We start from the raw sequence: 25,818 nt of genomic DNA, 5'->3' as shown, positions 1-25,818 counted from the left end.
ACAGCAGGCTTTTCAGACATCTACGCACAAGACTACAGCGGATATTTTAAAGATATAAAAGATAACATTTACTTAATTGGCGAAAAATACAGACCAGAAGATATATCACCAATAAATATTTTTAGTTTTTTAAATATGAAAAACGAACTTCTTGCCTTCTTGCCTTACTACATTTTAGAAAGATTGAAAATATTTTATACGCAATGTTTATTTTTCTTGGATTTCTTTTCTCGCAACTAAAAAGAATCATGCGCAATACACACATAGGTAAACAAACAAGCAAGCGTAGCACGCATACTTTTTGCCGGATGTTTTGGAATATTCTCTACATCAATAAATAAAATACTTTTAGTCGCTCAAAAAAAGAATACAATACCAAACTATCAACAACACCCAACACATATGACGATTCACAAAACAATACGAACACAACGCCTACGGCACCACAATTACAAAGCCTAAACCATAACCATCCTTTATCATTAGTACCTCAGAATTTCAGAAACATAGCCCTGACAGACCTCATATATTCAAGACCTAATTACCCACAAAGCCCAATTCAACACATAATAACCCAACCATCTAATATAGAAGACACATATGAGCAAATTATAGAACAACCACATACCACTAACTTTCGTTCTCAGAACTACCATCTTTTTAGCCCACGATGAGCCGCCAAGTTGGATCACTTCATTGCTCAATTTCCTACCCAGCCAACCTTCAAAGCAACCTCCCCCTCATACTACTTTTTGCTTTCACCCCACCTGAATCACCTCATGATAACGCTTCATCCGGCATGGATTCAGATATTAATTCAAACATCACGGTATATAATACTGTTTCCCAATTTAATAACTCAGATCTCGAGACGCCTGACGAATTTGACAACTCCAAAACCAGGCCATCTACATTTTCCCAACCTCCGTTTCAACCTCTCTACTCCCAAATAAGATTTGAACCTCCTTCTACTCCCTCTTCTATTTCCAATGTGATACCCACATGTTTCCCCTTGGCCAGTGAGCCTTCAGACAACAACAGCTCTCCGGCCCGAGAGGAGTACCTTTACGAGGTGCGCCGGATTCAACACGAAACTTCTTCTTCAGTGGATATCGCTATCCGAGACAGATCAGCGATCTGGAAGAAAACTCACCCATCGCCGGGTTTTTGGGAGGCAGAAGCAAGGCTCCAGCACATGACCTCTGCCGCTTGTTAGAAGCTGGAGACATCGAAAGCAACCCAGTCCCACTCACTGCTACCACTGCAGTGTGACCCTACGCAGTGGTCTGACCCACTTCTCCTGTGCCACCACCACCTGTACGGCAAGATGCCACAAGAAGATAGAGTGCATCGGTGTCTCGCGCTACAGCACCACACAGGAGTGGAAGTGCACGGAACATGGCGGCCGCACTACCACTCCCGTGGTCAGCACAGTGCCCTCCCCACTTCCCACAAACGGCGCAGTCTGTAAGAGAGCCTTCAGGGCCAGACAACGGTCCCTGTCCTGCGAGAAAGTCAGCTGCTTCACTCAGTGCCACCTGAAGAAGAGCTGCAGCAATGTCTCCAGCTACTCACCTGAAATCTGGTTGTGCCTTTCCCACTACGCACCAACCAGCCCAGCCAAGAGGACCATTGCCGGCAGAGACGCGAGCAGCCTCACCCAGGCCGTTCCCCGAACCCGTTGAGAAGAGAACCTGCAAAGCCTGCAAGAAGACAATCGCCAGCAACATTCCAGGGATCCAGTGCCCGAAGTGCAGAGGCCTCTTCCACAAGGCGCGTGTAAACAATCAAGGTCACACCAGAGATGAGGTAGATCTCATTGCCGCCGCAGCTGACTGGGACTGCGCTGCATGCGATAAACCCACACCCGCCCCCAATCCTGACTTCAGCGAACTGGAAGAACGTGCCCGTAATGGCGACAAGTCATCCAAGGAAGCCCTTCGCATCTTACAGTGGAACGTAGATGGTATTAAACTGAAGATGCAGGGGCTCGCTACCAGAGTTAAGGAGCTAGACATAGACGTTGCAATCATCCAGCAGTCCAAACCCAGAGCCAAGGACAAGACCCTCCAGATCGACGGCTACAGTTGCGTCAGAGTAGATCGTCCAGGAGGCAAAGTCGGAGGCGGTTTGCTGACCTTCATCAAGGAAGACGTTGCGTTTGAGTCCCGCAAGTGCTGGAATGGCTAAATTGGCAATGTGGAATCATGCTCAACCAGATACCGTCTCTCCAAGAAGAAATGGATCAATGTGACGAACATCTATATCCCTCCCAACAGAGAAGTAAACACTGAGGAACTGCTCGTCCTCGACAACCTCCCGTCCGGCGTCGACTGCTTCTACGGAGGGGATGTCAACGCCCACTCCCACCTCTGGGACCTGCACCAACCCCAGGACAGCAGAGGGGACGGCATTGAGGAGTGGATGGCAGACAACGACCTCCTGTGCGCCAACGACGGTACCCCCACCCGCACTAACAGAGTGACAACAGGAGAGAGCTCGCCCGACACTATCCTCGTCCACACCCGTTGGAGGTCCAGAACTGAATGGACAGTGGGAGAGTGTCTAGGATCTGACTACCTACCAATGGTGATCACCCTGCGCTGCAAGGTTGGTCTATTCCCTCAAGCTCCAAAAACAGCCCGCTGGAAGACGAAGAACGTCAACTGGAACGCCTTCAATGACGCCTTAGAGTCGGAGGTCGCCCTCTGGGGAACCACCCCCCCCCCCCGAACGTCGGAGCCAGCGCGAAGAGATTCACGGAAGCCCTCACGGAGGTGGGCAAAGCCCACGTCAGGAAAACCAAACCTGGCAAAAGGAAGAAAGTAGGTTTGTCCCCCAGAGTGCGCCTTCTTGTGAAGAAGAGGAACAACCTCCGGAAGCTCGTCCCCACCCGCCGCGAAGAATCAGGAGACGAGGCCTCTGCACTTCGGGCAAGCTTGTGGTGAGGTTGCCTTGGCCGTGGAACAAGAGAAAGAGAAGAGCTGTACAGAATTTGTGGAAACGCTGGAAAACCAGAAGGACTGCGCGAAGGATCAGCCGTAGCCCGGACTCCTGCAGCCCGAACGAACTATTCGGGTCGGAGAAAAGATCCTGACCAGCAGCTCATCCAAGGCAGATGGCTTTGCGGCTCACTTCGCCAAATTCAGAAAAATCAGCTTCTCGGCAGAGGAAAGAAGCAGGATCCGCCTTGCGAAACGCACAGTGAACAGCCCCAGTGCAGACAACAGCACCACAGCAGACTTCTCGATAGTCGACCAGAATCGTGCCCTGGAAAAGATGAAGAACCGTGGAGCAGCCGGCCCCGACGAGGTCCCGCCGACCTTCTTGAAGAACCTTGGTACCCATGCCAAGACTGAACTCTTCCGCGTCTTCAACATGTCGTTCAGAGAGGCAGTTGTCCTCCAAGTTTGGCGTAATGCGGTCATCATCCCGCTGCTCAAGTCCGGCAAGCCTGCTGGTAGTATCGAGTCTTACCTGCCAGTCAGTTTAACTTCCTGCATGGTGAAGTTATTGTAGAGGATGATATTTCACTAACTCTACAAACTCGCAGAGTCCCGTGGCATGTTCTGCCATATTCAGGCCGGTTTCCGGCAAAACCCCAGTTGCGAAGATCAGCTGATTAGGATCTCTCAAAACATTAGTGACGGATTCCAGGAACGCAAACCTAAGCTCACTGTCATGGCCCTGCTGGATTTGTCCCGTGCCTATGACAGGGTTTGGAAAGAGGACCTCTGCTGTGCGTGTTTGAGAGCGGAGTCCATCTGTCTTTCATCTGCTGGATTTGGGCCTTCTTCAGAAACCGACAATTCCGCGTCCTGTTTAATGGTAGCCACAGCAGAACCCGTTGGTTGGTCCACGGAGTCCCGCAAGGTGCAGTATTATCGCATCTGCTGTTCCTATTTTACATTAACTCCGTAGCCGACGTCATTCCGAAAGATGTGCTGAACTCAATCTGCGCAGACGACCTCACGATCTGGACCAGCGACCACAACAAGGAGACCGCGCAATGGAGAGTCCAAGAAGCAGTTAAGCACATCGAGTTAAGCCGCAGCAAGAAGATGCTCCTTAGCGACAAGAGTGTCGTCACCTTCTTCTCGGCAGCGTCCTGTGACTCCAAGTGGGTCCCGTCCCTCAACATTAACAACCTGCCAATGAAGTTCGAACCTTCTCCGAAGCTCCTCGGCCGTTACATGAACAGGACCCTCTCGTTCCAACAACACGTTGAATATGTTGTTAGGAAAGTCGAGAAACGCTGCAACGTCCTAGCGTGCCTTGGCAACACTGGCTGGGGATGGAAGAAGCGCCCCACGCGCAGCACCTACCTGGCAACTCAGCGCATCATCTTGGACTACGCCGCCCCTGCAAATGGACCGCTTGGAGAGAGCGCAGAACCATGTGGAAGCCCTCCGCATCGAAGCGGGCCTGCCCAGCTATGAGACAGTCTCCTGGCAGCTGATAGCCACCTCCAGGGAGAAGCGCTCAGATGTCCTCCGAGCCACCCGAGATGCCTCGCTCTCGAAGGCGAATAGAGACACAAGCTCTGCCGCGACAGGTGGCGCGAGAGCAGCAAGAGGTTAGATGCATCTCCCCCAGAAGGACTAGTCCCCGATAACCGCTTACCCGCTGAGCACCTGTGGAACGTCAACCCGATATAATAATCCAAACTAACCAACGCAGCTTACTAAACACCACAAAACCACAACCTAACAGCATGACTAAGAAAAGAAAACACACGGTACTAAAACCGGATTAAAACCAGCTTAGAACTGGATAAATAATTCTATTGAAGACTACTTTCAAGTCTTAACCCAAAAGAACAAAACACAAAAAGTCAAAACCCAAAACAAACGGTTTGAATTTTGAAGAAAAACAGCCCCGGATAAATCACATTTTTTCTAACACGCCCTGATGTTGCCTCCGGCTGGATGCCATGATGTTGCCTCCGGCTGGATGCCATGGACCGCCACATTGACTTCCAACGAGTCCCCGGCCACATGGACATTCCCGGGAACGAACTCGCCGACAAATTTTCCAACCAAGCCACAAAACTTGGAGACGACGCCAATCCTACAAGCCTGAAAGCCGCCAAAGCAGTAACCAAACGAACCCTGAAAGACAAACCGCCCTCCCACGCCAGGACAGCAGCTGTGTACGCCAAAAACTCTACCGCCAAGGACGAGAAAACGCTGACCAATAGAAGAGACGCGGTCATATTAGCGAGACTGAGAGCGTGGCACAGCATGCAACTGGCAGCGTATCGTCACCTGATGGACCCAACAACAGACCCAAGATGCCCAAAATGCCTCCAAGATAACCAAACCCTGGAACACTGGGTACTCGAATGTCCAGCAACTCTCAGCACCCGACAACCCATATTTGGCGACACCAACACAGTCCTTAACGACAATCCAATCAAGGCGATCGAGCTGGCAAAGCGCTGCCTCTGAGCACGCTTCGGCTCCCACGCAGAAAAAGAAGAAGACAACAACTTTGTAAATACACATTTATCTCATAAAATCGACATTTTTATCACACTTCAGCAACAATGACAGCACCCTCAGGCACTAACCATTCACCAACTCTCACAATCCATGATATCATCAACCCCATCAACCCCAACTCCCTCGTCAAATTACACCCCTTCGCCAACGCCAAACACAAATCCCTCGTCAAAACCAACCTCATCTAGTACAAACCGAGCCTACCGACGATCCAATCAAGTCTTTCAGTCCTTACCGACGATCCAATCAAGGCAATCGAGCTGGCAAAGGGCTGCCGCTGAGCACGCTTCGGCTCCCACGCAGAAGAAGAAGAAGACAACAGCTTTGTAAATACACATTTATCTCATAAAATCGACAATTTTATCACACTTCAGCAACAATTACAGCACCCTCAGACACTAACCATTCAATAACTCTCACAATCCATAAAATCATCAAACCCATCAACCCCAACTCCCTCGACAAATTACACCCCTTTGCCAGACCCAACTCCCTCGTCAAATCCATCCTCATCTAGTACAAACCGAGCCTACCAAACCTTCAAAAAAAATTCTCCAGTACTCCATTTCCCTCTCACCCAGGAACAGCCAACACATTTGTCAATCACCCACTCCACACTAACACTAAAAACATCTTCAAATATGTTTACCCTTTTTCCCCCAATACACCTACTTTCTTTCAGACCCTAATGACAAACACCCTAATTATGTTGATGAGCACGTATTATACCCAACACTTTCATGGACATCATTTTATCACTTCACCAATCCACTACCACTACCACTACCATTATATAACACCACATATGATAACGAACAATGCAGCATTCAACTCTACCTTTTAACAACAGCAACATTCCAAAACAATTTACACAAATTGGATATAAACAGCCACTTATCAGATTCACCAAAAGACACCTTTCTGAACGACGATAAATTTGCTAACCCACAGTTAACAGAAAAACTCTTCATAAAAACCCCATACGCTTTCCCCCTCAATACTTTGGATAAAATTACGACCACGTCAATTCAGCAGCACTTCGTAATATTCAAGCCTATGATTCATATTTTTGCAAATTTAACAACTTCTCACTAACCTTTCTTTTCCTCACACCCAAAAAACGTGATTTGCACTGTTCACACGAAATCATGTTACGAACTAAATAGACACACACTTATACTTACTATAAGTTCATCCAACATCATTACACTAATAATACACCAGCACGACAAATACACCACAGATATCAATACATTATATCCAAAATTACCTCACCATTCTTTCTTAACTTCTCTTATTGTATTAAATATAGTAACCTACAAGGCATCCTCCGCTATTATGATCCCATCACCCAGATGTATATATTCTGTCCCTTAACCGAAGCCTTCAACGTAGACGAATCTCACCCACTAGTCGTCCCACACGAATTCCTACAGCCCGTTGAAATCCCGATCCTAGAATTCATCCATAACACCATATATAACCATAAAGTTTATAACCCCATCCAAAATACACCTTATGAACTCTCACCTAGCACTGAAGAGCACAAAATCATTAAAACACTCGAATTGATTTGGCCTTTTCTCCAAACTAATTACATCATTCGTTTGATAGCTAAATTACTAACAACATCAGAAATTATCCACGACGTTTTTCGCATGGATTCTTCACAGACGAATAAGGTAATATGAAATAAACAAATTATGCTAAAAACTTAATAAAAGTTGCCTATAAGATTAGAGCAGTACTTAGCTTTTCAAAAACGCTTGTTAATAGTTTTAAATATTCACTCGCTCACAATCCTATCCACAATCGCACAGTTCACCCACGAAGAATTGTTTAAATTAATGAATTTAAGTTTTAACTTTCACTGGTATCAGCTCTAACCAGTTTTAACACACTTCAAAATTTCCTTTAACCCGGTTGGAAAGGAATTATATAATAATCCAAACTAACCAACTCAGCTTACTAAACACCACAAAACCACAACCTAACAGCATGATTAAGAAAAGAAAACACACGGTACTAAAACCGGATTAAAACCAGCTTAGAACTGGATAAATTATTCTATTGAAGACTACTTTCAAGTCTTAACCCAAAAGAACAAAACACAAAAAGTCAAAACCCAAAACAAACGGTTTGAATTTTGAAGAAAAACAGCCCCGGATAAATCACATTTTTTCTAACACGCCCTGATGTTGCCTCCGGCTGGATGCCATGATGTTGCCTCCGGCTGGATGCCATGGACCGCCACATTGACTTCCAACGAGTCCCCGGCCACATGGACATTCCCGGGAACGAACTCGCCGACAAAATTTCCAACGAAGCCACAAAACTTGGAGACGACGCCAATCCTACAAGCCTGAAAGCCGCCAAAGCAGTAACCAAACGAACCCTGAAAGACAAACCGCCCTCCCACGCCAGGACAGCAGCTGTGTACGCCAAAAACTCTACCGCCAAGGACGAGAAAACGCTGACCAATAGAAGAGACGCGGTCATATTAGCGAGACTGAGAGCGTGGCACAGCATGCAACTGGCAGCGTATCGTCACCTGATGGACCCAACAACAGACCCAAGATGCCCAAAATGCCTCCAAGATAACCAAACCCTGGAACACTGGGTACTCGAATGTCCAGCAACTCTCAGCACCCGACAACCCATATTTGGCGACACCAACACAGTCCTTAACGACAATCCAATCAAGGCGATCGAGCTGGCAAAGCGCTGCCTCTGAGCACGCTTCGGCTCCCACGCAGAAAAAGAAGAAGACAACAACTTTGTAAATACACATTTATCTCATAAAATCGACATTTTTATCACACTTCAGCAACAATTACAGCACCCTCAGACACTAACCATTCACCAACTCTCACAATCCATAATATCATCAAACCCATCAACCCCAACTCCCTCGTCAAATTACACCCCTTCGCTAAACACAAATCCCTCGTCAAATCCAACCTCATCTAGTACAAACCGAGCCTACCGAAACTTCAAAAAAAAATTCCCCAATACTCCATTTCCCTCTCACCCAGCAACAGCCAACACATTTGTCAATCACCCACTCCACACTGACACTAAAAAACATCTTCAAATATGTTTACCCTTTTTCCCCCAATACACCTACTTTCTTTCAGACCCTAATGACAAACACCCTAATTATGTTGATGAGCACGTACTATACCCAACACTTTCATGGACATCATTTTATCACTTCACCAATCCACTACCACTACCATTTTATAACACCACATATGATAACGAACAATGCAGCATTCAACTCTACCTTTTAACAACAGCAACATTCCAAAACAATTTACACAAATTGGATATAAACAGCAACTTATCAGATTCACCAGAAGACACCTTTCTGAACGACGATAAATTTGCTAACCCACAGTTAACAGAAAAATTCTTCATAAAACCCCATACGCTTTCCCCCTCAATACTTTGGATAAAATTCGTAATATTCAAGCCTATGATTCATATTTTTGCAAATTTAACAACTTCTCACTAACCTTTCTTTTCCTCACACCCAAAAAACGTGATTTGCACTGTTCACACGAAATCATGTTACGAACTAAATAGACACACACTTATACTTACTATAAGTTCATCCAACATCATTACACTAATAATACACCAGCACGACAAATTCACCACAGATATCAATACATTATATCCAAAATTACCTCACCATTCTTTCTTAACTTCTCTTATTGTATTAAATATAGTAACCTACAAGGCATCCTCCGCTATTATGATCCCATCACCCAGATGTATATATTCTGTCCCTTAACCGAAGCCTTCAACGTAGACGAATCTCACCCACTAGTCGTCCCACACGAATTCCTACAGCCCGTTGAAATCCCGATCCTAGAATTCATCCATAACACCATATATAACCATAAAGTTTATAACCCCATCCAAAATACACCTTATGAACTCTCACCTAGCACTGAAGAGCACAAAATCATTAAAACACTCGAATTGATTTGGGCTTTTCTCCAAACTAATTACATCATTCGTTTGATAACTAAATTACTAACAACATCAGAAATTATCCACGACGTTTTTCGCATGGATTCTTCACAGACGAATAAGGTAATATGAAATAAACAAATTATGCTAAAAAATTAATAAAAGTTGCCTATAAGATTAGAGCAGTACTTAGCTTTTCAAAAACGCTTCTTAATAGTTTTAAATATTCACTCGCTCACAATCCTATCCACAATCGCACAGTTCACCCACGAAGAATTGTTTAAATTAATGAATTTAAGTTTTAACTTTCACTGGTATCAGCTCTAACCAGTTTTAACACACTTCAAAATTTCCTTTAACCCGGTTGGAAAGGAATTATATAATAATCCAAACTAACCAACGCAGCTTACTAAACACCACAAAACCACAACCTAACAACATGACTAAGAAAAGAAAACACACGGTACTAAAACCGGATTAAAACCAGCTTAGAACTGGATAAATTATTCTATTGAAGACTACTTTCAAGTCTTAACCCAAAAGAACAAAACACAAAAAGACAAACCCAAAACAAACGATTTGAATTTTGAAGAAAAGCAGCCCCGGATAAATCACATTTTTTCTAACACGTGTAAAATTTATTGGACATATTATAGAAAAAAACACTATAACTCCATTCAAATCTCGCATAGATGCACTCCAAAAACTTCAACGACAGTCCAATAAAAAGAAAATACAAGATATTCTTGGAATATTAAACTTCTTAAGTAAATACGTATATAAAAAGCAGTTATGAGGGATGTCAGTAAAAGACCTCCAGGTCAAAAATAAGCAAACCGCTAAAAATTGACACCTGAAATAAACAAAATCTCATTATTACAACCCTCCCCTATCAAGTAGAACAAAGATCAACAATATTGTCCCAACTTAGACCTCAAAACTCCCTCAAGCAAAAAATTTAAATTAGCCTAGAGAACATAATGGACATGATCATTTAGCCTAAGGTAAGAACATCTCTTAGTTACCCCCAATCATCCAATAAATAAAAACAAAATGGGAAGATCCTTAAGAGCCCTCAAAAATTCCCTTCACCAAAAAATGCCGAAACCCAACCCATTTGTCAAAAAACCAATAAATAATCCGACCACACTCAAATTTAGCCTCAAAAAATAAAAAATAATTCGACGGAACGAATTATTTCTTCAAGTGCTTCTTTCACAAACAGTCAGCCATATTCAAGATATACTTTCAAACTTTCAATCATTTCAATTTTATTTAAAAAACTCTGTATAATCCTAATAGCAGATACCCTAGAAATATTCATCCTCCTCCAGATAATGTTTTGCAATTTTTTTATCACTTTTCATTCTCTAGCCCAAGCCTACAATAATTTTTCAAATGTTTCTAATAGATCTAAATGATGCAAGATCTATTCAGAAGAACAGATGTTTTTCTTCTTTTTATAATTTTTCTGACGTCCCTCATAATGACAATATGCAAATGAATAAAAAAAAATTACCATAATTTTTGCATTAGCAACGATACTTTTAATCCTTTTCATCGAAGAATATTACAATAAACATAAAGTTTCTTCGTAAATAAATAAATTTTAAAATTTTTCCAAAATTGCTAATCAACAACCCCCACACCAGTCCTCCCCAACAACATCCCAAGAATCTTCAACAACACCATCAATTAACCAAATAAATAACCCCCAATGATCAACACGCATCTCTTTTCAGGACAATCCATATACATTTGAAGAAAGACACGCACAATTGTCGGAACCACTAGAACCAGTCATTCGCCAAGCACCTCTATGCGAACCACAATACGATTCAGTATATAAAAATTAACCCCTCTCCAACAAGATCTTAATATAGCAAGACACCAAAGTCAAAATCAAAACACGCTCGAAATATGCAGACAAATTATAAATCCAGGACAAAATAGAAATTTGCAAACCCCCAGAGTTCAATTCAACATACCTCATTTACCAATAGCAAATCCTATAGAGCTCTCCAGTAGTACAATTCAAAGTACTCCCCTGACCGCATCACAACGAAACACATCAAACAACCCATCAGATTGTTAAGGTTCAACCCCTACATCTGAACAAGTTCGAGAAAATCCTTTTATCCCCCAGCTACTACAGAACATCTCTCATATTGGATGACGCAAGTTTTCACTCAATTTGAACCAAATTTAGCGAACGATCCACTAGACGATCCACTAGACACACAATTTTGTCACTACCAGAAACACTTTCACTCCCCTCAACCCCTTCCTTAAGTCAAATCTCAATACCACCATTTCCTCCAAATATTCCTACAAATCTCGACGCTAGATATCGAGAACATTCAACCAATAACATACACCTACGATTAGACTGGAATACATTCGTAGCACCCCTTCCATTATTTGTTCAATATCATGATAGTAACAGATTACTCAAGTGGGCACTAAACAGATTACAATACCGACAAGATATCCACAAAGATATACAAGAACATAACATACAAATATTTACACAGGATAATCTGACACTAAAAGTTGAAATCACAGTAAGATAAATAATATAATTTATCAATAAATCCCATACCCCTAGCCCCCTCAAATATAACAGCTCAATCTTTACCCCCCGATTTATAACCACAGAAATCATCTACAAATACGATAGGTACACAAAAAAGATAAACAACTTTTTATAAACAACTTTTTATAATCCAAACTCAGGACTATCATACACATGTACCTTCTAAAAATACTAGCTTTCCAGACCCTTCTCTTTCTTAATTTCTCAGAACCCGATCATCATAACAATCCTTCCCCCCGAACAGGACCCCAGGATTTACTAGTCACACACTATGACTGTGAGGAAAATGAACAAAAAAACATTACATAAACATGCAATAAATCAAGTAACTCAATGCAAATCCGAACCACAAGCTATAGAAACAAGAAAGATAATAGCTACACTTTACTCAAAAGCACGAGCTACAACACTAACAGGATATAAATTCACAGCAACATTTTCCGCAAAGAAAGTAAATTGTTCTCAAGTCTCAAACTGAAATAAGAATAGACTAGATCATGAATCTTTCTACCAAAGTAATATTGAAAGACTTTTACATCTCAGCCCTGATGATTGTGAAAACGAACTTAGCCGATTAAAAATTACATCAAACAAAGGCACAAACAGAAAATTGGTAAACTTTCAAGTTTTTCCAGACTCTGCACATCAAGCCGAACTTGAAAGATACCAAGGTCAAACAAAATTAGACGACAAATTTCATTCCACGGCGCACATGGAAGATTAACTAACGATCTCCATGATAAAAATTGGATACCACACATTGGAATAAGCAATCCCTCAAATTGTAAGCAGGCACTAAAAATAAAGGATACCAAGAAATAATATTTTTTGATTGAAAAATACAACTTGAAAAAGTACAATTAACACGAGATATAAAAGATGACACCATAATTTACGAAGGAATCAAAATCCCTTGCAAAAATGACCAAGGATACTGCGATCTCACTACACGAGCACAAGCAACAATTGTTTGGTTTCCTGAAGACACATGTACCACATTTCAAGTAGCAAAAATACACGCTAGAATGTTAAAATTTCACCAAAAATATTTTATTGAATCAATCCCTTGTGAAGACGTAAACCCTGAAAAAATCAGACAGAGTAATTATAAATTTAGAATCATTAATAATATAGAAAATAAGTCTCACACCATACACTACACTTATGCAACCATTAAAAAAATTTTCACCAGAAAGCATTAGAGCTATTGCCCGCAATCCAAATATCAATTTACAATTTCACACACGTACAAAACATTTTCAAAAATTACTCACAAAATTGGACACAATACAACGACAATCCATAGATCAAAACTTACGCAAACTTGCAGAAACGGCAGGATTATCAGACATTTACGCACAAGACTACAGCGGTTATTTTAAAGATATTAAAGATTACATTTACTAAAAAAGCGAAAAATAAAGACCACAAGATATATCACCAATAAATATTTTTAGTTTTGTAAATCATCTACAAATACGATAGGTACTCAAAAAAGATAATTTGATAGACAATTTTTTATAATCCATACTCAGTGAGGAAAATTAACAAAAAAACATTACATAAACATGCAATAAATCAAGTAACTCAATGCAAATCCGAACCACAAGCTATAGAAACAAGAAACATAATAGCTACACTTTACTCAAAAGCACGAGCTACAACACTAACAGGATATAAATTCACAGCGACATTTTCCGCAAAGAAAGTAAATTGTTCTCAAGTCTCAAACTGAAATAAGAATAGACTAGATCATGAATCTTTCTACCAAAGTAATATTGAAAGACTTTTACATCTCAGCCCTGATGATTGTAAAAACGAACTTAGCCGATTAAAAATTACATCAAACAAAGGCACAAACAGAGAAATGATAAACTTTCAAGTTTTTCCAGACTCTGCACATCAAGCCGAACTTGAAAATACCAAGGTCAAACAAAATTAGACGACAAATTTCATTCCACGGCGCACATGGAAGATTAACTAACGATCTCCATGATAAAAATTGGATACCACACATTGGAATAAGCAATCCCTCAAATTGTAAGCAGGCACTAAAAATAAAGGATACCCAGAAATAATGTTTTTTGATTGAAAAATACAATTTGAAAAAGTACAATTAACACGAGATATAAAAGATGACACCATAATTTACGAAGAAATCAAAATCACTTGCAAAAATGACCAAGGATACTGCGATCTCACTACACGAACACAAGCAACAATTGCTTGGTTTCCTGAAGACACATGTACCACATTTCAAGTAGCAAAAATACACGCTAGAATGTTAAAATTTCACCAAAAATATTTTATTGAATCAATCCCTTGTGAAGACGTAAACCCTGAAAAAATCAGACAGAGTTATTATAAATTTAGAATCATTAATAATATAGAAAACAAGTCTCACACCATACACTACACTTATGCAACCATTAAAAAAATTTTCACCAGAAAGCATTAGAGCTATTGCCCGTAATCCAAATATCAATTTACAATTTCACACACGTACAAAACATTTTCAAGAATTACTCACAAAAATGGACACAATACAACGACAATCCATAGATCAAAACATACGCAAACTTGCAGAAACGGCAGGATTTTCAGACATTTACGCACAAGACTACAGCGGTTATTTTAAAGATATTAAAGATTACATTTACTAAAATGGCGAAAAATATATACCACAAGATATATCACCAATAAAAATTTTCAGTTTTGTAAATCATCTACAAATACGATAGGTACACAAAAAAGATAATTGGATAGACAACTTTTTATAATCCATACTCAGGACTATCATACACATGTACCTTCTAAAAATACTAATTTTCCAGACCCTTCTCTTTCTTAATTTCTCAGAACCCGATCATAACAATCCTTCCCCCCGAACAGGACCCCAGGATTCACTAGTCACACACTATGACTGTGAGGAAAATGAACAAAAAACACACGTACACAACAATTTCAAGAATTACTCACAAAAATGGATACAATACAACGATAATCCATAGATCAAAACTTACGCAAACTTGCAGAAACGGCAGGATTTTTAGACATTTACGCACAAGACTACAGCGGTTGTTTTAAAGATATTAAAGATTTCATTTACTAAAATGGCGAAAAATATAGACCACAAGATATATCACCAATAATTATTTTTAGTTTTGTAAATCATTTACAAATACGATAGGTACACAAAAAAGATAATTGGATAGACAACTTTTTATAATCCATACTCAGGACTATCATACACATGTACCTTCTAAAAATACTAATTTTCAAGACCCTTCTCCTTCTTAATTTCTCAGAACCCGATCATAACAATCCTTCCCCCCGAACAGGACCTCAAGATTTAATTCTCACACACTATGACTGTTAAGAAAATGAACAAAAAACATTACATAAGTATGCAATAAATCAAGTCACTCACGGCAAATCCGAACCACAAGCTATAGAAACAACAAACATAATAGCTACATTTTACTCAAAAGCACCAGCTACAACACTAACCTGATATAAATTCACAGCGACGTTTTCCGAAAAGAAAGTAATTTGTTCTCAGTCTCAAACTGAAATGAGAATAGACTAGATCATGAATTTTTCTACCAAAGTAATATTGAAACACTTATACATCTCAGCCCTTACATATTTTAAGTTTTGTAAGTTTGAAAAACGAACTTCTTGCTTTTCTAGGATGGCCCTATATAATACTGTTTCCCAATTGAATAACTCAGATCTTGAGACGCCTGACGATTTTGACAACTCCGAAACCAGCCCATATACATTTTCACAACCACCTTTTCAACCTCTCTATTCCCTAATAAGATTCGAACCTCCTTCCACTCCCTCTTCCGTTTCCAATGTAACACCCACATATTCCCCCTTGAACAGTGAACCTTCAGACAACAACAGCTCTGTAAATACACAAATAACTCATGAACTTGACGATTTTATCACACTTCAGCAACAATTATTGCACCCTCAGAGACTAACCATTCACCAACTCTCACAATCCATAATATCATCAAACCCATCAACCCCAACTCCTTCGTCAAACTACACCCCTTCGCCAAACACAAGTCCCTCGTCAAATCCAACCTCATCTAGTACAAACCGAGCCTACCGACGATCCAATCAAGTCTTTCAGTCCTTACCGACGATCCAATCAAGGCAATCGAGCTGGCAAAGGGCTGCCGCTGAGCACACTTCGGCTCCCACGCAGAAAAAGAAGAAGACAACAGCTTTGTAAATACACATTTATCTCATAAAATCGACAATTTTATCACACTTCAGCAACAATTACAGCACCCTCAGACACTAACCATTCACCAACTCTCACAATCCATAATATCATCAAACCCATCAACCCCAACTCCCTCGTCAAATTACACCCCTTCGCCAAACCCAACTCACTCGTCAAATCCATCCTCATCTAGTACAAACCGATCCTATCGAACCTTCAAAAAAAAATTCCCCAATACTCCATTTCCCTCTCACCCAGGAACAGCCAACACATTTGTCAATCACCCACTCCACACTAACAATAAAAAAACATCTTCAAATATGTTTACCCTTTTTCCCCCAATACACCTACTTTCTTTCAGACCCTAATGACAAACACCCTAATTATGTTGATGAGCACGTATTATACCCAACACTTTCATGGACATCATTTTATCACTTCACCAATCCACTACCACTACCATTAAATAACACCCCATATGATAACGAACAATGGAGCATTCAACTCTACCTTTTAACAACAGCACTCATTCCAAAACAATTTACACAAATCGGATATAAACAGCAACTTATCAGATTCACCAGAAGACACCTTTCTGAACGATGATAAATTTGCTAACCCACAGTTAACAGAAAAATTCTTCAAAAAAACCACATACGCTTTCCCCCTCAAAACTTTGGATGAAATTACGACCACGTCAATTCAGCAGCACTTTGTAATATTCAAGCCTATGATTCGTATTTTAGCAAATTTAACAACTTCTCACTAACCTTTCTTTTCCTCACACCCAAAAAACGTGATTTGCACTGTTCACGCGAAATCATGTTACGAACTAAACAGACACACTTATACTTACTATAAGTTCATCCAACATCATTACACTCATAATACACCAGCACGACAAATTCACAACAGATATCAATACATTAACTTCAAATATACCTCACAATTTTTTCTTAACTTCACTTATTGTATTAAAGATACTAACCTACAAGGCATCCTCCCAATTATGATCCCATCACCCAGATGTATATATTCTTTCCCTTAACCAAAACCTTCAACGTAGACAAATCCCGCCCACTAATCGTCCCACACGAATTCCTACAGCCCGTTGAAAACCCGATCCTAGAATTTATCCATAATACCAGATATAACCATAAATTTTATAACCTCATCCAAAATACACCTTATGAACTCTCATCTAGCACTGAAGAGCACAAAGTCATTAAAGCACTCGAATTGTATTGACCTCTTCTCCAAACTAATTACATCATTCGCTTGGTAGCTAAGTTACTAACAACATCAGAAATCATCCGCGACGTTTTTCCCCACGGATTTTTCACAGACGAATAAGTCAAAATGAATTTTAAAAAATTATGCTAACAATATAGAACAAAAACTAAACATTCTTTTTAGAAAGGTTTTCTCTCTTTCTCTAGTCTTCACAGGCACGATCATCAATCATCTACAAAAAAGAAAAAAGAAACAAAAACAGAAAATTTTTTTCTAGAATCATAAATTATATATTAACCAATTATAACAAATGAAGCAGTAAAATTTACCCCCAAAACAGCAATAAACTGATATAAATTTTTTTTTCCCATATGCAGTAAATATTCTTAAAATGAAAATAGATTGCTAATTTCAACCCCCCAAATAAAGCCGTAAAATTAATAATTTCAAAGTAGTAAATTACTAAAAGATACCTATAAGATAAGAGCAGTACTAACCTTTTCAAAAACGCTTCTTTATAGCTTTAATTATTCACTCGCCCACAATTCTATCCACAATCGCACAGCTCGCCCTTGAAGAATTGTTCAAAATAATGAATTTTTGATCTAACTTTCACTGATATCAACTCTAACCAGTTTTAACACATTTCAAACTTTCCTTTAATCCGGTTGGAAAGGAATTATATAAAAATCCAAACTAACCAACGCAGATTACCAAACACCACAAAACCACAACCTAACAGCATGACTAAGAAAATAAAACCCACGGTACTAAAACCGGATTAAAACCAGCTTAGAACTGGATAAATTATTCTTTTGAAGACTACTTTCAAGTCTGAACACAAACAATCAAAACGCAAAAAAGTCAAAAGATAAACCCAAAACAAACAATTTGAATTTCGAAAAAACGGACACAACCAAGACAAAAAAGGAAAAAACCAGTTAAAAAAAGGCACGAAAGGTTGAACACAAAAAGGACCCTCCAAAAAAAAGAGCATGATTTTATACTCCAATCCTGGTCTAACCCACCAGAGAGGACGTCCTGAGCATGCTCTATAGACGGCCTAATCCACCGTGCTTCATCCACGCTTTGTAACATACACTCTATTTTTGACGAGAGTTACCCAAGGGTGAGTAGCTCTTAAAATAACTGAACTAAACAAGAACGCTTTTCCGATAAAATTTAATACAAGATCTTAACTAAAAACAAAATTAACAAAGGTTTGTAAATGTAAATAATACAATGCAGTATATAGATTACACACAGCCCAAAAACGAGCAGCAAGGAACTTGACAACCCAATCACACTGCAACTACGGAATGCTGCCTACAGTCACTACATTCAAAGGGTTTAAAGTACGACTTGGCATCGCAACAAAGGAAACCCATTGAAACAGAACAATAGCAATTTCGATGTTCAAGTATACGTACAGATTCAAGTCACCAGGCACTCCATCCAAATTCAAACTACATGCCACATCCGAACGAGATTGGAACCTTGCTATTCTCTAACAAACCAAATCAACACTCATCACAACCGATCAGAAATCATGATACGATCTCCCGAAACGATCGTGATAACAATCCTTCTTCCTAATCGAAAAAAAATATGCTCGCAACTTCTAAAGAAAGACACCATCATCCATCCTCCGCTACAGTAGAACACTGAAGAACTAAAACTCTGTAAACCCCGGATGGGTGGAACCAGATCTAAACTAGAATTTATTATTGGATATTATTCTGATATTTTATCTCTTAAAAATATTGAATACTAACCAATCATACTCCATCAAACTAACAACCCACTTATTTGTAGGTGCTGAAACTACTTGTAGTTTCAGCACCAGAGCAATTTGAATTAAACTTACAATACAGTTTTTCTCATTCTGGAAACTAACTCGCAAAAACCGGTGTACACTAGATCTATTGAGACTAGGAGAAATAAGAGTAAAATTAAGATTGGTATTAGACTAAGAAGTTGCACGAATCTATCCGGGCGAAAATAAGATAACGTGACGAGCAGACGGTGTACTTTATCTGAAATTACTCTATGAGTTTACCAGTTAACATATAAACTCAGTGCACTCAATGGGATGGATGAAGCAGAACTTTGCACCACCTTCGAAATAAAAATTAATTAAATTTTTTAGTTGACATTTTGGAAACCTTCAATTGCGACATCTTTTGTGAATCATCGTAGAAGTTTCGAGAAAATTTGTGCAAATAGAGCAGCAGTAAAAACTGATACAAAAAATGCAATGTTATAGTCGTTAAAATTGGTTTGAAGACTTACAAATCCAAGTTACGATGAAAACACTCAATTCTAAGCAAACAATACTCAAACACAGACTCAATCACAGACATGTAACGACAAAAAATTTTTAAAGAAAATCGGCTAAACCATTCCAAAAATGAAGGATAGCGAGTTACTGTTCAAGTAGCACAGAATTAACCGACCATAGTCTTTAGAAAACAACGGCTTAGAAAATTTTTTCCAACGTAGTGTAATTTTTCTGCTTCCTGTGATGAAAAGATATGACGTTAAAATCAAATTTAAGTTTCTTGGAGAGTCATAGTAATATAGGCAAACTGGACAATTTTTTTGTAGAAAAATGAATAGAAAATCATAATAAAAATTTCAAAGTTTTTGGTTTCCAAATAAAGCTAAAAACTCTAAAAGTTAGTTTTATTTGTTTAAAATTAAGTTTTAAGGTCTTAAATTAGGCATAACTCATCTGTTGCAAAACTGCTCGCTTGCTTTATTCGCTTGCTTTATTCGCTTGGTATATGCTTATTCAAAAATTTTTTGAAGAAAATTTTTGAACTTTTTGAAATTTTTGGTTTCCAAATAAAGCTAAAAACTCTAAAAGCTAGTTTTACTTGTTTAAATTTAAGTTTTAAGGTCTTAAATTAGGCATAACTCATCTGTTGCAAAACTGCTCGCTTGCTTTATTCGCTTGCTTTATTCGCTTGCTATATGCTTATTCAAAAATTTTTTGAAGAAAATTTTTGAACTTTATGAAGTTTTTGGTTTCCAAATAAAGCTAAAAACTCTAAAAGTTAGTTTTACTTGTTTAAAATTAAGTTTTAAGGTGTTAAATTAGGCATAACTCATCTGTTGCAAAACTGCTCGCTTGCTTTATTCGCTCGATTAAAGGCGAAAAATCGAAAGTTTCAAACTGGTTTTTCTTGACACTTGAAAAAAGTTAGGAATGTTTTAATGTGGTTCGAATTACGACTAAAAAGACTTCAATTTCAATATGATATATCATCAACCCAGTCCGATGATTATTTTTGGTACCTGAAAAAGCAAAAAGCAAATTAAAACTCTACAACACACCCGAATACAAAGTTCCTCCCCATTTTCAACGGTCAGAACAATTATTTCGTCACTCAAAAAACGGTAAATTTAAATTTCAAGATTCACACTGATATTCTGAGGGTAAAGTACTAACCCTTTGTAAAAATTAGACTATGTTTATAATCACAACATAAAAGCCAAAATTCATCCGAAGTCCTTCCTGTACCCAGCGGATTTCTCTACAAGATCTGAAATTCTTTATTTCTTATTTATGTTCATTATCAGGTCTGAAACTCTTTTATTCGGATCGTGACAAAAGTTTGAAAATTTCAGATCTAATCTGAAATAAAATTTTTCAGATCTGAAATAATTTTGAAAAGCAAAGTTTTTTATCTGATAGTAGATCTTAGAAAGCTTTTGTTAAATTACAATTTATACTGTTCGAGCAAAAAATTAAATTTTGATTTTTTGCTGTTTCTTTAATACCTAAACAATTATATTTAGATTAATTATATTTAGATTCCCCTTTTTTCACACAACTCTTTTTTTTTAAACTAAATTTCTTATTCAACTGTTTTTAAAAAAAGTTTTCAAAAATTGTTATAAGACCTATCAAATTTTTGAATTTTCTGAGCTAGCTATGCGTTTCCAATGCTTATCTCACGTTTTGAGAAACAAATTCAGCAGTCTCCGATTAGAGACTTTGCTGAGTACCTGCTGGTAGCTAGCAGAAGCCATCAAATACAGAAATTTCTAAAATATCGAAAATTGTGACAAATTCATTGATTTTTCAGATCTTGAATAACCAAGAAAAACTAAATTTCAGATCTGAAATTAGTTCTGAAATAACCCGTTCTTGGAGTATTCAAGCGTTATTTTAAAATTTCACAGTCCATTTCAGATCTTACATTCAGATCTGAAAAAAATTATTTCAGATCTGAATTACAGTATTTACTAGGAACAGATTGGCATAAAATCTGCTAAGGATTTGAGAAACAAACCATCATAGTAACAAAAAATTTTCCATGTATTGAAAATGTTACTCGAAACAGTTTTTGTTTTGTTTTGTAAAAAGTCAATATGAGGTTCTAAAAATTAGAGTTAGTCATGCGTTTGGATACTTATTGCTACTAACAGTTTTACTTTTTTGATCAGAAACAACTTCCGGCTATTAGAAAACGGCAAAAAAAACAGAGACACACAATTGTTTTGAAAAAAATACGAGTTTTATAATAAGATACTTAGAAATGACTGCAGCGGCCGAACAGAACAAAAGCCTATTTATACATTAGCGCCCCACGACGTTTTGTAGCTTTGGATCCGATATTGAGAGGGAATACTGTTGAGCAAGGATACCGCACAAAACCATCCCACGCGCTCTAGCCAGCCAAACTGTTTATCATTTTGAAGATCAATTCCGATTTTGCGAAAAGAAAGAATTGCCTAAAACTGATTGCGAAAATTAAAAACACGTGTTTTTTTGGTAATTGGTCTTAAAAATTTTGCAAATTATAAACTTTTAGTTTTTTCATGGGAAAACCCCCAAAGCTTTGAAACTATTTTACGAGCAATGATCATGCAATAGTCTTTTATGCGGTTTTTTCTCATTGCAGAAAACAAAAAACAAAAAATAGATTTAAAAAATTTTAAGAAAAGTAACATTACCTGCTTCAGCAGAATTTCTGCCTTCATACAAAGAAATGCAGCAAAGAGTTTCCCTGAAGCCTTGAACAATAATAAAAAAGATTAATTGCGGCTTACACCTAATATCCTGAAAACTCAACTTAAACTGTTATTTCTCAGATGTGATTGAAATATTTGATATACACAAAACAGTATTAGTTTTTCAGATGTAAATACTTTGTTTTAAAGTGAATTAGCTTTTATAATTTTGAAGTTAAGATAAAGTAGTTCATTTTCCATTTAAGAAAACGTTAAGTTCTAAAGTTTTGATAATTATAATCAATGGTAAATGTCAAAAAATCATCATAATAATCCGTTATAATCGATTACTTATGCCTAAACTTGGATGCGGGAAGCCAAAACAAGATCCACGTGTTGTACTCACAGCTGGCCCAGCGTTGAATCAGTGAGAAATAATGCAAACACTCATCAAAAAAGATCCTTCAATTTCGGATTTCACTGTTTTAGCCAATTTAAAGAAATCAATTGTGGACTAAAGAAAAACTAAGTAGCTTCTGTGTCTTAAAATGAATGACAGGGGCATTCGGAAAATTAAAGAAAAAAAACAAATTGTATCCAATTGGGTGGTTTAAAATAAATACGGAAAAAACGCATATCTTTCAAAAAAAATACAAATATCAATTGAATGCCTTGTTTATTGAGCCAGTTGCTATTTCGATTTCCTTTGGTTTGGTGAGAATGTGTCCTATAAAAATATATAACGTTTTTGGCTATCAAATTTCCAGAAAATGACTACTTTTTTTGTACAAAACGAGAATAAACAGCTCTAATCACATTTTATAATTTTTTTTGCAAAAAACCTGTCAATTAATGTGCGCAGCGTGGTAAAAAAACAGCAAAAACATAATAGATTACGTACGTCTTTTGTCTAAGAAATAACAACAAAACAGAAACTAAAAAAATCACTTTGTAAATTTAAAATTATTTAAATTTTCTGTTTTTTTTTGTTATTCGAATCGCCACTGTAAGGTTTTTTTTCAAATATATAAAATAATTTTGTCCGATTTTGATTTTGGCAAATAATTTTGCTTAGAAAACATAAAAGAAAACAAAGAAAGAAAGCCACCTGACAATTTCTTCACAAGGCCAGAACAAATTATTATAAACTATATCTTTGTAAATTTAGCCTTGGAAAATATTCAGCGGGATATCTCGAAATATTTGCTTTAGTCAGAAAATGGTTGGCTGCTCAGAAATATGTTCTAATACCCAAATCATACAAACCAGTTCTATCAAGGGTTGATGAACACAAGGGCTCACAAAGTGGTTTTCGTCGATCTGATATTACCAAAAAAAATTTTTCATGATCTAGGTAATACGATTTGATAATTTCGATTTAATATTGACATTCAGATACAAACACATGATCCCCTTGTTGTACTCACGTTGCAACCCATCGCCTAATCAGTGAAAAGCAAGAGTATCATCATCAACAAACATCCTTCAATTCATGAATTCCCTTTCAGTCGAAAAAATCAATGAATGCCCTTCTTAGCACTTTTAACAATACAAAATTCGAAAATTTTATTTAAAAAATGCTGTTTGTCCTGAAGGTAATGACGAACACCTTTTTGTCCTAAATTTTGAAAAATTCAGTTTAATACTTTTTTTTAATGAGCCAAGTAAAAAAAAACAGTTCAATACTTCTTTTAATGAGCCAAGTAATGTTTTTGAAAATTTTTTCTGGTTGGCTTAGAAATGCCTTTTTAGAAATAAATTGTGTTTTTGACCATCAAATTTCAGAAAAAATGACTGAGGCATTTACAAAACAAGATTAAACACTTCTAATTTTATTTTGGGATTATTTTGTGCAAAAAACTATCACACTTTTATGCGTATCAAACGAGAAAAAGTTGAAACATTCTGCCTTTTTATAGCTGAAAATGGCATAATCAATATTTTATGTTGTCAAAAAAGAACAACAAAACTAAAAAAAGAAAAAACCAAAAAAATCTATAAATTTTTCAATTCTTATCGACAATGTTTACACTTAAATTTTGGTAAAAGCCTCTTACTGCTTTAAAATTGCTGTACAAAGCTTTGAAATAGATTTTATTTTCGTTCAAATGATATTTTCACCAACTCAAGCGAAATTTGCTTTCGTTTTATACGACGTTTCTGCTCAATTTACACGCTTGAGTTTTAATGAAATCAAGTTTTATTGCAAACTTTTGTTGAGGACACCATAATTGTAGAGTTTTGGTAGTAAAAATCAATCAACTTTTTTCCGTTGATAATTTTTATGAATCGATTTTGCTTGTTAAGCAAAAAAAAGGAAAAAACGTAACACACCCAAAACAAAATTCTTGCCGTTTTCGTTGGTCGGAGCAAATAAATCAATAAAAAATATTGAAATGATATCCCTGCAAAAACGATCCAATATGTTACATCAAATGCTTTATTTCATTCGCAAAAAATGATTGGCTGCTTCAAACATTATTTTTATACAATTATCCGATTTGTACCAACAGTCAAGTTCCAAGTAACTTTAGTTATTTTAGGTTGAAGGAATGAATTTACTGAAACTTGACAAAAATCAATCTGATTTAGAATAAGATCACAAAAATCAATCTAATTTAGAATAAAATCATTTTGCAATTGAAAAAAAAATGTTCAATAAGCGAGCGAGTCAGCTTTGTTAGATAAAAACTAAATTAAGTTTTAATCCAAGCAAAAAGTTTTCATCATTTAGCGCTTCATTGCAAGAAAATTCTAATACAGAGGCAAAACGGAGTTTTGCACTACTTGCAATACAAAAAAAAACACCAAAAAAAAACATAAGTCGAAAAATATTTAGACGTTAAAAAAACTTAGGTGAACCAAAACTTCGTATGTTTCGACAAGAAACAAATAGGGGCCCACCTAAAGCTGGAGGTACGTGTTTCATATTGAATGAATCTGATGCAGCACAAAAAATGTGGTTTCAAAGATGTTGTATCAAAAATTGGACTTTGCCCAAAACCTTTGTTATTTCTCTAACAAAAAAAGTGAGAAGAGTAAGAAATTTTGAGATAACTAATTTTCCCAGAGAGAAAACTTTTATCTTTTAAAAAATTAAGAGGTCACCACTTCTGCATGAACAACTATCACAACCCGATCTTTTGAGGGACTTTTTGATCACAGATTTGATTGAGTAAATTTTAAGAAAATTCAACATGTTTCTAAAATACGTTCAAAAATTCTAAGAACAGTCAGAAACTTTCAATATCTATAACATTTTTCTGAAAAGAGCAGGATACGCCCGTTTAAGCAGAGAA

General features: G+C 37.6%; 2 protein-coding genes across 3 annotated transcripts in view; both read right to left on the bottom strand.

Moving 5' to 3' along the window:
* LOC134848076 (aquaporin-like) overlaps positions 1-22,937 on the bottom strand; it is a 41,387-nt gene extending 18,450 nt beyond the window's left edge. The window contains exon 1 of the mRNA XM_063865416.1: positions 22,926-22,937. The gene's annotated coding sequence lies outside the window, so the exon portion shown is untranslated. The remainder of the gene's footprint in view (positions 1-22,925) is intronic.
* The window catches only part of LOC134848160 (kinesin-like protein KIF11-B), a 286,740-nt gene that overhangs the window by 92,490 nt on the left and 168,432 nt on the right, over positions 1-25,818 (bottom strand). The window lies entirely within an intron of this gene.

The sequence above is a fragment of the Symsagittifera roscoffensis genome, chromosome 6, assembly GCF_963678635.1.
Source record: "Symsagittifera roscoffensis chromosome 6, txSymRosc1.1, whole genome shotgun sequence".
NCBI lineage: Eukaryota > Metazoa > Xenacoelomorpha > Acoela > Convolutidae > Symsagittifera > Symsagittifera roscoffensis.
Note: the sequence above shows the minus strand (reverse complement) of the source record. Positions and strands in the feature narration are given on the sequence as shown.